At 35.0% G+C, this 16,814-nt stretch overlaps 1 protein-coding gene across 3 annotated transcripts in view; it reads left to right on the top strand.

Moving 5' to 3' along the window:
• Positions 1 to 1,446: 1,446 nt before the first annotated feature.
• The window catches only part of LOC126970076 (latrophilin Cirl), a 335,802-nt gene continuing 320,434 nt past the window's right edge, over positions 1,447 to 16,814 (top strand). For all 3 annotated transcript variants that reach the window (XM_050815749.1, XM_050815747.1, XM_050815750.1), the window contains exon 1: positions 1,447 to 1,679. The gene's annotated coding sequence lies outside the window, so the exon portion shown is untranslated. The remainder of the gene's footprint in view (positions 1,680 to 16,814) is intronic.

Genomic DNA, 16,814 nt, shown 5'->3' with positions numbered 1-16,814 from the left:
TTTTTTCAAATGAAATATGTAATAATTTTAACTTTAAGATAATTAAATAAAGAAAATAAAAAATATATGAAGTAGACCTCCAGGTAATAAGATCATCAAGCCACCACTAGTAGCGCTTGTTCACTAGCATGACGCATGGACCAGCCATCGCCTCCCTCGACCATATTTTAGGGAAGAGAACGACCCGACCCACGTCGCATTCATTGTTTCATTGATGCTTCGTAAACATGATGGACGTGACTACTGTCATAATTAGTAATTGCATCCAACAAATACAATGATTTATTAAATATAACAGGTCGACCTGGTACCACAGCAACTCTTTACGAGATGATGCATGGACCAGCCATCGTTCCTTTCCCACATATTTGAGGAAAGGAGACGTCTTGGTACACGACGCCGCCGCAAGCAATGTCATTTTAGAGATCATGAAGAACCCTGTTTTATTATTGTATTATACACATAATAACTATAAAATTACAAAAACATTGCTCACTAAGCAAGCCCAAATTTAATTAATAATTAATATTATCTTTATGCAAATAAACAAATTTATAAATAATTAGTTGGACGACAATTTTACATCTATTTTCATCCATAATTAGGTACAAATACAACACATAATTAGCATTATGAATATGATTCAATAAAAAAAACTGACCATACCGGTTTGGATACTAAAATAGTTAAGAAAATAAGTTATTTTCAAATTCTTATCCATCACATAGGTAATATGCGTAACGGCAGAGATAGTAGCTACATGTAGACTGTAGAGGCTATTGGCGAATAATTGTTCGTGTTGACTGCTCTATATTATATTATGATACTGCTATCCAAAACTACCGAAATGAGGAATCACATCAAAAATAATCCATTAAATATCGTGTTGTCTGTGATTACAGAGTTTATATCCTGAAAGTCCGTTTTGAATAAACGTATTCCATTGAGATTGATAAATATAATATAACCAGATTCCATTTCAATACTTTCATTATTTAGTGAGTTAAGTCTTTTCTATGGTTCTTTCGCCCTTTTAATCCAACTTGAGCTTGCAATTTCTATCTTCGCTTTATCGGGTTGCATATCAAGATTATGTCCAATAAGAAACCTAATACCGAACCACCCATACGTTGTAAATTTGATTACAGCCACAAATGCAACGATCGCTAAGCCTCGAGAATGCTAGCAAACTATGCCGAATGGTAAGCGTAGGCAGACAAAGACCTCACATCTTGTTCTAGCATTAACATTACGTAGGATTTTATTATCTTTATCTCTTCAGATACAGTTTAATCAAAGATCCGAGGCCTATCCCGATGCACTTACAAACATAACACGTGCATTACTCACAAAATATTTTGATAAAAGCGAAACGAAACGAACCCGCGCGACCGTACTTCGCCCCGCGCACCCGCTCCCTTCAAAACCAGTTCAGTTGCGCCCCGGCTGCCGAGCGCGTCGGTTCACTGACAGTAATGTGTTGTGTTGCGTTCCGTTACGAAAAAACATCATTGTAAAACCATAGTGTTGTGGATATTGTGTACATAGTGAGATTGTGCTATTTTGGCTGGTGATGTTCTGTGTTATGTTTGCTAAAGTGTCGGATTTGTCTTGAACAGTTTGGAACGGGTACCGCCTGCGACGGACGCCTTTTCTCTCGATCACGGGATATCATTAAGGTATTTATTGTTACACCGTCTCATTGTTGTAAGGAATTCTTTCTGTGAGCCTCGTAGTTAAATCGATAGTTGGGATTCGTTTTTGTTTCCATACATAATACACATGCGAAGCTTTAGATCGAGCGCGGATTGATGACTTGTTTCGTATTTGCATTGTGAATGCTAGATGCGCACCGCATGACAGTAATGTAAATCGTCGGGATTTCATCTGGTTTGAAGTTAAATGTTTCGTTACTTTGCTGTCATTTATAAACTGTAATATACACATAAACGGATATTCCGCTTCCTTGCAGTTAGTACCTACGTTCATATAGTCTAAACGTAAATATTACTTAGGTATTCAAAACAATGAACATATCAAAGGTTACATACCTACTTAGAGATGAGTAAGTAATTATATTTGTACAGCATTAAGTATTTTGCTTTTTTATGGTAGATAGGACAAACAAGCGGACGGGTTACTTGATGCTAAGTGATCACCGCCGCTCACGAATGTGAAGAGAATTCTTGCAACATCAGAGGAATCACAGGAGCGTTGCCGGCCCTTTATAAAAGGGTACGCCTTGTTCCATGTTTTTGTTTTACAAATCTTATAAAATAATATCGTGCAAGTATGTGTATTTTAATATGTACATAGTGTATTTATTATTTAGCGTAAAGCGTATTGCTGCCTGCATTTAAGAAATAAAGAATACAATAGGTACGCTACAGGAATAGCTATCTATCTTGTCGATAGATGGCGCAAGTAGATGGAAAACAATGAACTTTCATTAATTTCGAGCTATATAGCCACTAATTACAGAGAACAGAATCTTGCTAATTAAACAAGACATAATGGATAGCTTTGTTAACTCGAATTCACGAAAACAGTCACCAATAACGGTGTTAAATTCATCTTGTAGCGACAGGTACTTTAAATGAACAGGATTTTGCATTATAAAATTTAACCTTGTGTAATTAGGTATTGCTTCAGAGGTAATATGGCGAAGATGAGAAAAAATGACTTCGGAAAGGTAAACTTTTAACGTGCCATTTGTTTCATGGATATTATTTTGGCTAGATTTTCAAGTATTATATATATAAGTTATTTTTGTACACTTCTTTTGGTACGTTCCCCACTTTTGGAAATGGTGGGAAAAAGCACTGAACTCGCGTTACTGTCATAATAATTATGGGTTAATAGTTCATACCATACTAAGTACCTATTTAGTAAGTTAGCAAATAATTGTAGTAACAAATATGGATGTAATCTCATGTATGGATGAATCTGAGGTAATGATTATTATTATCATAGACTTAGAATATACCATCGTATACACGACTTGACAGACCGATAATGCGTGATCATTTATGATTTGTTAATGTGTGCGTTATCTAGTAAATAATAAAAAAAAAAATATTCAAAATATTACGCAGCTGTTCCAGGCGTGGCTGACTGTTTACGACTTGTCAGTCTAAATCTGTCACAGTGGCAATAAATTCGCTTTCCTTTTCTATTTTGCTAAATTTCCGTTCGAGAAAGTCTTCTCTCCCGCACGCTTTATTAATAGGGGTTGGGTTCTAGATTAAGAGTGGTACCTACTCTTATTAAAATGTATTGAATATTTTTCGAGGAATTGTTATCACAATGTTTCTAATACCAAATCAGATAAAAAGCTAAAATGAAACATTAAAATGCGCCATTGACAAATAAATCTGTTCGAGTATATTGGCCGGAGTCCGTCCATCAGGGAGCGATACCTATGCTTAAATAATTGAGTCGCTGTGATATTATTGTATCGTCAAACTCTTTGCTAAAAGTCGGTTACAATAATCGTGCAAATAACATTGATTCATGAATATCTGTGGAGATATTAGAAATTAATAAAATACACACATCTATATACAAAAATAGACTCTGGAATCTAGCATCTCGAATCTCAAAAATACCCCCGTACCTAAGAAGTCTCCATCAATCACAGCATTCACGCGGAAAAGAAAATTTTAGTATCGTAGTTCCTTTGGAATACAGACAGACATACGTTAAACTTATTAGCACACTTCTAGCGAGCTAACAGGGCTAACTTGTATGAAGTAGTAATTCCAACTTTCTAGTTTAATTAGACAATATCAATCTAACCCGTTTCCCAACTCCAGCATATTAAAAATTACCTAAGTCCGTTTATTTATGTTGTTTACTCTTCAGAAGATCAATGAATTTAATTACTTTATAATTATAATAGCACGACAAATAGGGCGGTTTGTGACCCACCACAGCCCATATTTAACACCATTACCAGTGGGAGGCTCCTTTGCACAGGATGCCGGCTAGATTATGGGTACCACAACGGCGCCTATTTCTGCCGTGAAGCAACAATGTGTAAGCATTACTGTGTTTCGGTCGTAATGGCGCCGTAGCTAGTGAAATTACTGGGCAAATGAGACTTAACATCTTATGTCTCAAGGTGACGAGCGCAGTTGTAGTGCTGGTAGTGATGTCCCGTCTCAATGAGTTTGAGAACTCACTTCACTCACCCTGATGAAGGACCTCCGAGTGGTCCCAAACTAGTCGGTTCCAACTCCGAGAAAAGCCTTTGTAGACAAATAAAATCAGTATTTTTGTTGAATTATAAGTCATTAAGAAATCCACCCACGTCTCAGGTCTGAGGCATTGCTACAGAAATTATTATGTAGGTAAGTGATTCAACACTCCTAACCATTGCATTGTAGTGGTTGCTCTGGATTCTTTATTGAACACAAATTTCGGAAAAGTAATTGCGCTCGTCACATTGACATATTATGTCTCCATGGCCCGGTAATTTCACCTAGCTCCGGCCACATATGGAGTATTTTATCTCTGGTCTGGCACACCCCAGTATCAGCTCGAAATATTTGACCGCGTGCAACGCAAAGCTGCTCGAATTGTCGGGCACCCAGTGGTTTGTGAACGGCTAGGTCATTTGACATCATTGGTCATCTTCTATCGCATTTATTACAGGGAGTGTTTCGAAGAGCTGTTTCACCTGATTCCTGCCGCCGAATTCCACCTTCGCACGACAATAAGGATCATCCACCATCTGGATGTGGTAACTTTCTTGCACGTACAAATAAGCACTGGAATGAGCTTCCTTGTGCGGTGTTTCCAGGACGATACCTTCAAAAACAGCTTGTACACTTCTCTAAAAGTCCTGAAACGCTTCTGTGATTCCTCTGGTATTGCAAGATAATATGCATGCAAATTATTTACTTCTAAAACTAAAATATTATTTCTTAGCACAATCACTTATTTAGACTAAACTAACTCTTATCTTTGTTTCCTTCACCCTTGTAATTCAACTTGAACTTGCAATTTGTAATCGCTTCATCTTGTCGCATAATATGGTCCTTTTAGGTACTAAGATTATTCATTAATTTTAATAAAATATTTTTTGTAAACGATAAGTAGGTAATTATTATTATCATAACTTAAGTATTTATGTAGACATTCCGCGTTTCAAAGTATTTGTTTTAAATATCTGTTCTGTTACAAATTTAAATTACGTACATAAAATATTTTCGTTAAACCCACCACCACGAAAGCTTTTTTAAATTTAGTCGTAAATCGGTCGTAAACAGCATTGATGGCGGTAATCTGACCGATAAAATATTGTAATACGTATAAAAGTATATTAAAATAATTGTATTTAAGGTTCTGCGTTATGTTTCAGCTTTTGTTGCGTAAGAAAGTAGCCTGGGAACCGCTCAAGAATAAAATAAATATCTCAACCTATATTACCTTCAGTTTGATAACTTATAAGTAGGTGTCTTTTTTACAGATCACTCATTAATAGACAGTTTAGTAGTCCAGCCATACAAAATATCGGACTATTAAATAATTTTAAAATCACTCGAGGATTAGCCTCCCAAAATGAAAGAAGGCTTTTTTGTGATTTTGGCTTGTGACTGCAACGCAATTCTCAATGTTTAAATAGTTATTACTTAAAGTGAAACACATTTGCGCGCATGTGGGTAAAATTTTTACAGTTGAAACGCAATAAAATGACACGAAAATGTAGGATGTTTTTAGGAAATATATAGTGAAGATGTCAGTAGGTAAGACGGTTCTACTTACTCGCGGCCGTGCGCTAAACCTACATGAAAATTTTTATTAATAATTTCTAATATTGACAAAAACATTAGATTTCGAGAACATTCAGTATTTAGAGAATAGATTAGTATAAAAATAAATGGGATTTAAAAATTAGTATGCCAAAGAAGTTTCACTTCTGACATGTGTAGGTACATTGTAGACACGAAATTTTTTTTTACCATACAGAAAATAAATTATATTGGTGTCTAAACAATTTGTTATTCTTAAGTATATCACTTTAAGCTCACATCTGGGATTAATTATACAAATTAAAATAAATTTGTAGGTATTATAGTGTCTTCACATGAAAGTATTTTAATTATTTTTTGTATCTTATATATTGTCAGCTGAGATAATTTATACGTCTAGATAGAGCCTCTTGCTGCTGACAACCGATGAAAACAGGCCAGGTTTCTTACTCTAGTGTGCGTGACAAGCTACGTCTTACACTCGCGATTTGTACGTATACTCTGTATTAGTGTGCGTGCATTGTTCAAAATAGACGTAAACAGTCTCGACATTTTTTTTCACAGCTGTCACAGTCTATCTAGACTTTAGATTTGTTACACTTGTCGGTAAGCCAATTTGTATTTTTTTTTTAATTATTAATAAAAATCAATAATAATGTTTGAACTGGATCTTCCAGCCGGGAACTAAATTGCAACCGTTGATCGTTAAGACATCATAAAAGGGCGTCAATAAGTAAGTAAAAATCTGAGATGCATATTCGCACGTGTTTTAGTTTTACAAACACCCCGAGCATTAATTTACTTCGTAAAAAATCTCGAAAGCGTCCGGAAACGCGTTTCATTGGTCGTTGAACAGATGTCGACATATGTCCCGGCTCGGCTGTATGCGTTTTGCCGTGGGCTAATTGACTAGGAAAAATAAAATTATGGTTGAGCCTATGTCATGCGGTGGAACGCCCTGCGATTGATGTATCGCTGTCGCATTCTTTCGCTTGGGGCGTTCTAAATTCAAAATTTATATCCATTTTTCACGGAGCTATTTTTATTGTCTGTGGCATGAGAGTGTATATTTATAAAAATTGTTAGGGGAAAATTTTTTGATTAGTCATTCAGTCCACAGTTTTTAATTGTAACTATCTTACTAGAATTTTATTATTTTACAAGTTTTAATAATGTGCTATTGCGACTTACTGATTATTAACCCAACTGTAAGAATTTTTATCTTGGTAAGTAAGTAGTTAGTGTCGAGAGTTATCCCAAAAAAACTAATTTTATTTGTGATATTTATACTCACATAGGTAATTGGTATTGAAAGTATTTTACGGGTACATTTTAATTCATGGTTTTATTGTTCCTTCGAAGCTGACCTTCAAAGTTCAAACTATTCTAAGTACGCGGGCTCAAGTTATCTTAAGTCAAAATCCACGACTGGCCACTCGGCTAACGGTATAAGATGATCCAGTATTTTTTACTGTTATTAAGATAACTTACCAGTTGAACTAGAACTGTATTGAGTCATTGTTTAGTTAATTAAACTAGTGGCACGCTGTGGTGGTCGTTTTAACAATAGTGTGCTGACGAAGCCTCCTAAAACACGGATAAGTGTGTCTAACTCGCGCAATGAGGGTTCCGTGGTTGTTATCATTTATACATTATTGTGGCCATTACTTGATATGGAGTACCGCTTAGAATAATCTGTTGAACTCAAAATTCGACTTTGCAATAATTACGCTCATCACTTATAAAAATAACCAAGTGAAAATATTTTCTTGTAAAATAGTGAAATAAATTGTACTTTATTTAACATTACTCCTCCTCTCCCCTTTATTGTAATATTTAAATTAATATTATAAATGATAATATATACCTACAGAAAACATATATGTAAGTACTTACCCTTAAGGTTTTGTTTAAAGAAATAAAAATGTTTTAACATACGTAAGTAGGTATACAAACTTTTGAAAAATAAGCGTTTTTTAGTATGTAAATAAGTAAACCATTTTCTATGTTATTTGTTATTTTTCATTGTCAAAACGATAACGAGAGCAAAATGAAAATTGATAGAAAATATCAAATGCCAAAAGGTACTTGCTATTATCATTTAAATTACAATAACGTGGTAGTTGGAAAAGTTAAATTTTTAGCCGGGAAATTAAATGTCAAACTTACGTGCCAAAGACATTATTATTCATAGACGTTCACTTCAATAAACACAGAGGAGAATCGTTTTAGTGCTATATGACACAGTATTGAACCATAAGGAATAAAAAATGTATGTTGTCTGCTACTTTAAATTATGTGTTGTCATTCGTAACGGTTACTTATCATTCATTATTTTTAAATGTACTAGACACCACGTCATCCCTTCTATTTACAGATTCAGAGTAGTAAAATTATATTGTAATGTAATATTTACTCTATATTTACTAGTTATCGTATATGTCACATCACAACATTCCTTATTGTTATTGTAAATTTCAGCGCCATTTATTTACCTAGGAGTCAGTATTTGCTGTAGACAGCTTTTTATCTAATTACACGCGTTTTTGTCATTAATTTTAAGGCTTGTTTTGGTAAGTACAATTATGTTAAGTTAAGTTTGAGATAATTTATACTTGTAGATAGAGCCTCTTGCTGCTAGGCAACCGATGAAACAGGCCAGGTCTGTTACTTTAGTTTGCGTGTCAAGCTACGTCACATTGTATTAATGTGCGTGAAAAGCTCAAAATAGATGTTAACAGTCAACCTCAATTTTTTCCACGTTTTCACAGCTGCCACAGTCTATATATATAGAGCTTTTTAAATTATCTGAGAATTAAGAATACGAAATACCACAGATCTTTAAAAATAATTCTCAACAGAACGCCCGCAATTCTGCGAAACACTTGCACCAATTTTGCCATCAGCCGAGCCACGATTACTTCTGGCATAATAAAGGTATATTAACGGGATCAAGTCACTTGGACTTCAATTAGTCAGCTGTTAAGCGTCCGTCTTCAATTTTGTAAACGCTGTAATTTACCGAATTCCCTTGTTTCGAGCGCTGGGCGTTCACGGATCAGGCTGGTGTTAAGTAGTTAAGTGGTGTCTCGGTGAAGCTTGTTATGTTATCCTGCAATCTGGCCGAGTAATGCTGGTTGGCGAGGTGAGATAAACGTTGGAATAACTCCCATAGGCATTTGGTGTTTGATTTGTTTTTTTTTATCTGACAAACACGGATGTTATTAGTTTTGTTATGTACCTATAACTCTAAAAGAATGAAAAAATGTATTAAGTTTTCCGTATCTTCGTACCTGCAACATATTCCCTTATGTACATAACTACTCTTAATTTTTTTAATTTGTAAAAAAAAATGTGGATCTAGGTTTTTTTATGGTTTTGTTATTACTTAGATTTTTTACCAGTTTGAGGCTCCTTTGCACATGATGCCGGCTAGATTATAGGTACCACAACGGCGCCTATTTCTGCCGTGAAGCAGTAATGTGTTAGCATTACCTATTGTGTTTCGGTCTGAATGGCGCCGTAGCTAGTGAAATTACTGGGCAAATGAGACTTGACATCTTATATGTGGTGACGAGCACAATTGTAGTGCCTCTCAGAAGTTTTAGGTTGTTCAATAATCCTAAGCGGCACTGCATTGTAATGGGCATGGCGTATGTCGAATCAGTCTCGACCCTTATTTTCATAAAAAAAAGATACCTACATTTTATTAATTTAATGTAAAACGCACCCTGATGAAGGAAAATCGGAAACTTGTCGGTACCAAGAAACTTTTAATAATTTAATTCTTTTTTAACTTCAACTTTAAAAAAATAAACATACTTAATATATACAAATTTTTAATTATCATTAACTTTGAACATTAGAGTCAACCCTTTTTAGAAGTTTATTAATTATTTAACTTTCTTCCATCTACTGCGATCATTATTTTTACTTCTCATTAATATTATATGTATTAGGTAGTTACATATATGACTATACAAATTATTATTATTATTTGTTTCAAGAAACCTTCACATCTCTGAGTAGGTACGGCAATACTTTAGGGATCGCCTACAGCCACATGGTTATAAGAAGCCTATTTTATTGTTAAGGCTCGACTCAGTAATAATTTCGTTTGCCGTTAGGATCTTGTTTGTGAGATGAAAATAATGAAAATTACCAATACGTGATGTTTATTCTAAATGAATTTTCCAAGTATTCGTAACTAACATCAGTCCGTTATTTTAAATTATAGTAGTAACTACTATGAGTGTGAAGAAGATATAACTCAACATACAGTGCATTTCAGAAACGTTTCTGCTATGAATAACCAAACTGGAATGAGCTTCCTTACGATACGATGTGGATACGAACTATAACATCAGATCACAGAATAAAGATTAATCCTAACAAAATTTTAGTTTGGTTTCACAAGTAATAGCTAGATTCTAGCTTCAATTTAAATCGTACTGAGCTCGTCACTGTGGTGGACTAATAATACATTTATAAATTAGTTAACGCACACTACGGTCCATTTGCAAGTTTACTTATTGTGTTCTACTACACAGTGCTGAGGGGCGCGAATAACAGTAGGGGCTATTTAACGTTATTAGTCTGTTTAAGTAACCAAAACTAGTTATTTTAAAACTGACACGAATACTGATGAAATAATTACCTACTTTTATTTCTCTAATATTGTACCTGGGTGCAATATGTACGTTTGTTTGGTTTATCCAATGTTTTTTTATGATTTGCTATGTTTGGGAAAAACCTTTAATCCAATCAAACAAAGAAATACAGAAAATAAGTACTTGCACGCTTGTTGTAGTGAGCGACTGACAACCGACTGTATGTGAATTACCTACCTCGATGTTTCCGCGCACCTATGTATACATTTTCGTACCTAAAGTGCAGAATGAGAAGCTCTCGATCCGGTGAACCGTGCACTCGTTTATATCTTCCTCGTCTGTATAAATAAAAAAAAGTGTGTGTGTGTACTTATGTATCCACGCAAAAAGTTATACTTCTTTGGCCTAACAAAACAAAAATCTTTAAAATTATTTAGTCCCGCAAACATAGCTTTGACAGTTAATTATTAAATAACGAATACGGCTGTCTGGGATTGACCCCTTTGCCTGTCCTAATAACGGACGAAGAAACCAAAAAAAAAAACTTGCAAAGATGGCTTCGCAAATTAATTATTAAATAATGAATACGGCTGTATGAGCTTGAACCCTTTGCCTGTCCTAATAATAGATGAAGAAACCAAAAACAATCAACAAATGACGCAAACGTCAGAAAATTTTAGGAACCAACTTCAACCTGTTACTTTTGTGTTACAGTGATGCGTGCGCATCTTAAAATTTCACTCTCATTATTTTTTCATAACGCGCCCAAATAAGTATAACTTCAAAAAATGGATGATCGATAGAATTGATTTAAGCTGAAAGCCAACTACTGCTTTGTTTTCTTAGGAAGAGTGAAAATATTGTAGTAATAATGTTGTTTGATACGTTTTATTTCGCTTTATATTATCAAGATCAATTCTTTAACTGAGTGGGATTATTTCTATAGAATTCATATGCGACCTTAAAGTAAAAATTTCATCTAGGGCTTAGGGAATGTATAAATAAGTGACGGTCTTTCTGTGTCGAAAAAAAGATTTATTGCTCCGACCCAGCGTCCTTCACACTACTACTATATAGTAAACGATATTATTCCGAAATAAACATCGATAACAAAAGAGCTTCCCCGAAAGCTGAACAATCGATTTACGTAACACAGCCTTATGTGTTCCCGCCGAAATTTTATATCTCGATGTTTTGATGTTAAAACTTAGAGTATATTACCTCTCAACTTAGACAATACCGCTCGGATTTGCGTGTAAAAGGAGAAATGTATCAGTGGCAGCGATAGGGTCGTTAAATCCAGGACGTAATCGGGATGGCGAGTGCCTTGTTGCCAGTTTTACGAGTTTCGTATGACTTGGAGGTTATTCCGCGAATTCATTTCAGAAGTTGCTCGTCATCAAAATTTTGGAAGCGGCGTGTCATTAAATTGGATTGCTGATATGAGCTCGAGTTGCTTTATTGTTCAATATGTATTATGATTTATTATTCATAGATAAAAAAATATGACAATAAGGGACGAGACGAGCAGGACGTTCAGCTGGTGGTGATTGATACGCCCTGCCTATTGCAATGCAGTGCCGCTCAGGATTGTTATTAAACCCAAATATTCTGAGCGCCGCTACAATTGCGCTCGTCACCTCGATACACAAGATATTCCCACAGTAATTTCACTAGCTACGGCGCCCTTCACACTGAAATACAATAATTCTTGCATATTACTGCTTCAAGGCAAAAAAGGCGCCATTGAGGTACGCATAATCTAGCCGGCATCCTGTGCAAAGGAGACTCCCACTATGTGGGTTACTGTATATGGTTTCTGTAGCCCAAGATTTTTTTCAATGGCAGTCTTAGGAAAGGTTAACTTGCGTTCTTTTTAGGATTGAATCGGAGAAATCCTTGAAAAGAGGCCAAGAAAAGCTTTTACGTACGTAGTTGTAGCATGTACCGAACATGTGTATACTTTATTCGATTAGCTGTATGACCAGATAGAGCAATATAGTTGGAAAATAATTTTCTGTTTATTATTGAAGTGAAAACTTATTTGGGTGCGGTAGTATTCAACATTACTATTCTTACAGCAAAACCTTGTCTTACCTAATCTTTAAAGACGATAAGGGTTCATCATCATCATCAGCCGGAAGATGTGGCCACTGCGGCACAAAGTCGATGTACGAGGCAAGTTTTTCCCCAAACATCTATCTAGACGTATAAATGATCTAATTAAGTGAAGTTTGATCTTTCTAATCGCACTTGCATAGAAAATTTACTGTAACGAATGTGACAGTTCAGTCTTATCAATGATACAAAAGTGATCAGCGCGCTAAACAGATTCTCTCATCAAAAAACATCTACTGAATTTGCATCTTCAACCATACTACCCAGTATCCTGAAAACTCAGAAGTATCACATCAGTTTATCATCACAGAACTTATGTTTCCGCATTCTGTTAAGCCAATATCAGCGCTACTTAAAAACGTCAGGTAAAAATCGAATTCGAGCGTATCCCTTTTCATCTGGAGCAAAAATATCGCGTGTCTGTCCCGCTAATTGCCACAAGAAACACGCGAGTCTACATCAACCAGATTTGTCGTTGACTCCAGATTGTATTCAAAATAAATTAAACATGTTTCAAAATTGCAGGCTTTTATTTGTTATTTAAGTATCCTGTTTTGAGGCACTTCAAACGCAATCAAGTTACGTCGGGCGTTGAATTGAGATATCCAATGTTTTCCCGTTTTATTTTCCAAGTTCCGGGCCACTAGTGAAATTAAAAAGGCTGTTATATACGTCCTAGCTGCAGAGGTCCATTTCCTTTAATGTTTTCATGAGTCTCGTGAACTAAAGACCGTGTAACTACGTATCGTCGTTGCCTTTAATAGCACCGGAACGAACAAACTGCCAAGTATTAAGTTTTATCAAACATCTGCAAGAATGTCACGTCTTTATTACTACTTATTCTTTGTCCCCACGAATGCAGTGGCCGCGTACATGAGACAGGGACATCATTGCGTCGCGCTCGTAAATCCTCTTTTGTCTCGCTCTCGGCTCCGAGCATAGGTGTTTGTCGTTCGATTTAATAAAAAATGGCGTACCTACCTGGACCGGTCCCCTGACGTGTTTATACATTTTTCTTACTCGGTTTTTGTTACATTTCTCAATTGAGATAGTATCGTTTCACGGTTGCGTTATTAAAAAAGTTTCCCGTGTAATTCTCGTGGCGATTTTCCTTTGAGCCCGCGGGTCTTTTCGCAATTTATTGTCAACACTTCGACTGTCAAGCGTTGATTTATTTAACTTGGCAACAGCTGATGTTATTGGCTTACGGGTGTAAATTAACATGTTTAATTAATCTGAATACATATTTAAACAATGAAAAATTCGGAAGTAATTAATCATTGTTATTATTCAGCAGTTGCATCAAACTACAAAAGCATGCAAACAACTAATTTAAAGGGTATCAACGGTAATACTAGGGGTATTACGGCTGAGATCTATAGAGCTTACTTAGACTTTGCTAAGACTTTACTTAGGTAAACCTTTGCTGAGTGTGATAAAACGCAACTTAACTTTCGCTTCAGAGTGCTGACAGACAGACAGACTGTCTGTAAGTAGAAATTTAACTGAGTTTGTATTAGAAATTCCATTATAACAATAAATATTAAAAAGCCTAGATAGTGTAACGGTCGGTGAAATCGGTTTTTAACAAAGTCGACTGAAACCATAATTTAAGATTAAAACGGTCTAGTTAGTAGGTACTAGATCGTATAAATTATATACCTACCTAAGTACACACGTAGGTGTTTCGAACCACGTGTAACATATACAAACAAAATACCAGTAACGGTGTAATTTGGCGCCAACCTATACTAATGAAACGTTAGACGTTCGAAAAAATCCAACATGGCCGCCGCTCATCACAGCTGACTCAGCGTAACTACCTACTGAATAGTTTATTGTCCAAATTGCTTTTAGTATTACAAATGGGTATTTATAAATAAAAAAAACCTGCCAATTACCCAAATATCCACCTCCCCATTGTTATAATACATTTTGTTAATATCAATATATACGTAATATGCTTACAGAAGTGAACACAAATAACCTTATGCCAACTACCTATTGCGACTAAACTTGCTTGCTACACGGCTCATTGTAAAAGCAGTCATGACGCTTTTTCATATATTGCAAAAAAAATCTTGCAATATATGAAAAGCAGCGATGTTTTTATAAATAGACAGAAAACAGAGTGTATATATATACGTGTCAATTATTTCATTTTAATTAATATATTAACTTTGTAGAGTTGTCAACCGTACTCTAACATAGAACGAGAGTTATAATCTAGATATAACACTAATTGAGTCGGCCAAAACACTTCTACACAAACTGACTGTTATGTCACATCACACATGCAGCCATGACACCAAGTCACAGACGGTCACGTCAAAATATAATGTGACATGTTCTTGGACTACAAAAAATAACATGATTTTATAAGTTTTAATAAATATCAAGTACTCTTTTTTTTCTTTGTACATAAGTATGTTCCTTCTGTTTCCTCTCTGAAATACATAACATTACCAGGAAAAGTTGGCAAATTGCAATAAGGTTTTTTCTGATATCTTTGAGTTTTAGTGAATGAATTATTTATTATCTATATCGTCATGCGAGTATTTTAGTTATTAATCGTGGATGGTTATTTCATTCGGAAATATAATTTATGCACTCGACCTGCCGGATAAGGCTCGTACGGAAAGAAGCTACATTAAGACCACAGCTGGGTACGAACCGCAACCCGTTGGAGAATACAGAGGACCTTTCAAACATTTCAACCCCTGAAGCAGGTAGCAATTACAAGAGATAAGCTTTCGGGTGAAGCTTTGTTTCTTTACCAATAGTACAATATCACCTTCATCTAATACTTACTATGCTTGACATTTTAATATTTATGTACAACAATATTAATTATAATTTAAAACAAGCGTCGGTGAAACCAGGGACCAACCGTGTTTTAAATTTTCGAAATCTGGCAACATTAAATATATATTATGCTCGATTGTCCTCCTCTTCCATTAAAAAGATAAAAATATAGGAAGCGTCCGCTGATACTTTTTTTAATTAATTCAAACCGGTAGCCTTTATGTCGCTTTGGAACGAATTTTTCATATCAATGAAACGATGGCTGGGCCGTGTCCAGTTCAAGCAAACATTAAATTAATAATACATCTGCTGCACTCGTTGCCTACTATTTTGTCTTTTTTTAAAGTTTTTAAATCACTTCTTTCCCTTTAATTTACACAAGTAGGTACGTACCTTAATCAAAATGTTTGTCTTATTAAGGTGCATCACTTCACATACATTGTAAAATTCTATGTATTATGCTGAAAAAGAGTTTCTTGCCACTTCTTCTCGTTAATTTCCCCAATTCTGCTCAACGTTTTCGAGTTTGTGGTAAAATGTTTAACAATCAAAAATCTTATTTTGCCCTGTTGAATTAAATAAATGATTAATTTTTCTTTCTATGTTGATATGAAACTATTCAAACGCCATGACCAAAGGATCCATATCCGATTACCCATTCTTTGCAAGGTTCTACAATTATATTTATTTAACTTATTCTATATTGTATTATAATATTTTGGGAATTTATCAATTAAAAATAAAAATCGGGAGCTTTCGAGTTGTCACATTATTTTTACAGCTAATACTAACAATCTTTTTGTATCGACTGTATGAACCTATGCATTTTAAATTACATAAAAATTATCATCTCATCCCTCACATTATATCATATGGATTTTACATCACTCTTTCATATATATATGATAAAATGCTGTCTTTAGACAGTAACTGACAATTATAGTTTACGATTATGAGAACACTCAATGAATGGTTATCTCTGCTTTCATGAAAGAATAATAATTCACACATAGCTATTACCGTGTAAAAGAGATGGCAACATGCGAAAATACAACATTAAACTTGCATAATTAAGTCGTGAAAGTTCTGTGAAGTTTGAATCACTGTAAACACAATTGCGCAATGCCATCTCTCTCTTAGATGGGCTCATCGCGTACGTGTAAGAGGGATGTAATCACACTGTAAGGCATGGCTCGTAAATCAATGTACTTGCGCCTGCGCACAAAGGGCAGATGTGCCGAACAGGTATAGCGCTGGCCATTTAACGGTGTGCAGATTTAGTACATATGAGTTCTCAAGTGATTTACTTTAGTAATAAACAACTGACGAACGAGAAACTTAAAAACGTCAAAAGCGAGTTGGATAGATTCGTTCACCCATTGTTCCCCACCAGATTCACAGAAGTATGAAATATATTAATAAGAAAATATACTGTACATATTAGAAGTGATACGTGTCTAGGACCTACCTTTATAATATTTCCATATTAGTCTTGTAATCTTTTATTGTACTTTATTTAGTAATC

This window comes from Leptidea sinapis, chromosome 20 (genome assembly GCF_905404315.1).
Source record: "Leptidea sinapis chromosome 20, ilLepSina1.1, whole genome shotgun sequence".
NCBI classification, from domain to species: domain Eukaryota; kingdom Metazoa; phylum Arthropoda; class Insecta; order Lepidoptera; family Pieridae; genus Leptidea; species Leptidea sinapis.
The sequence above is the reverse complement of the archived record's forward strand: the minus strand, read 5'-3'. Positions and strand labels throughout refer to the sequence as shown.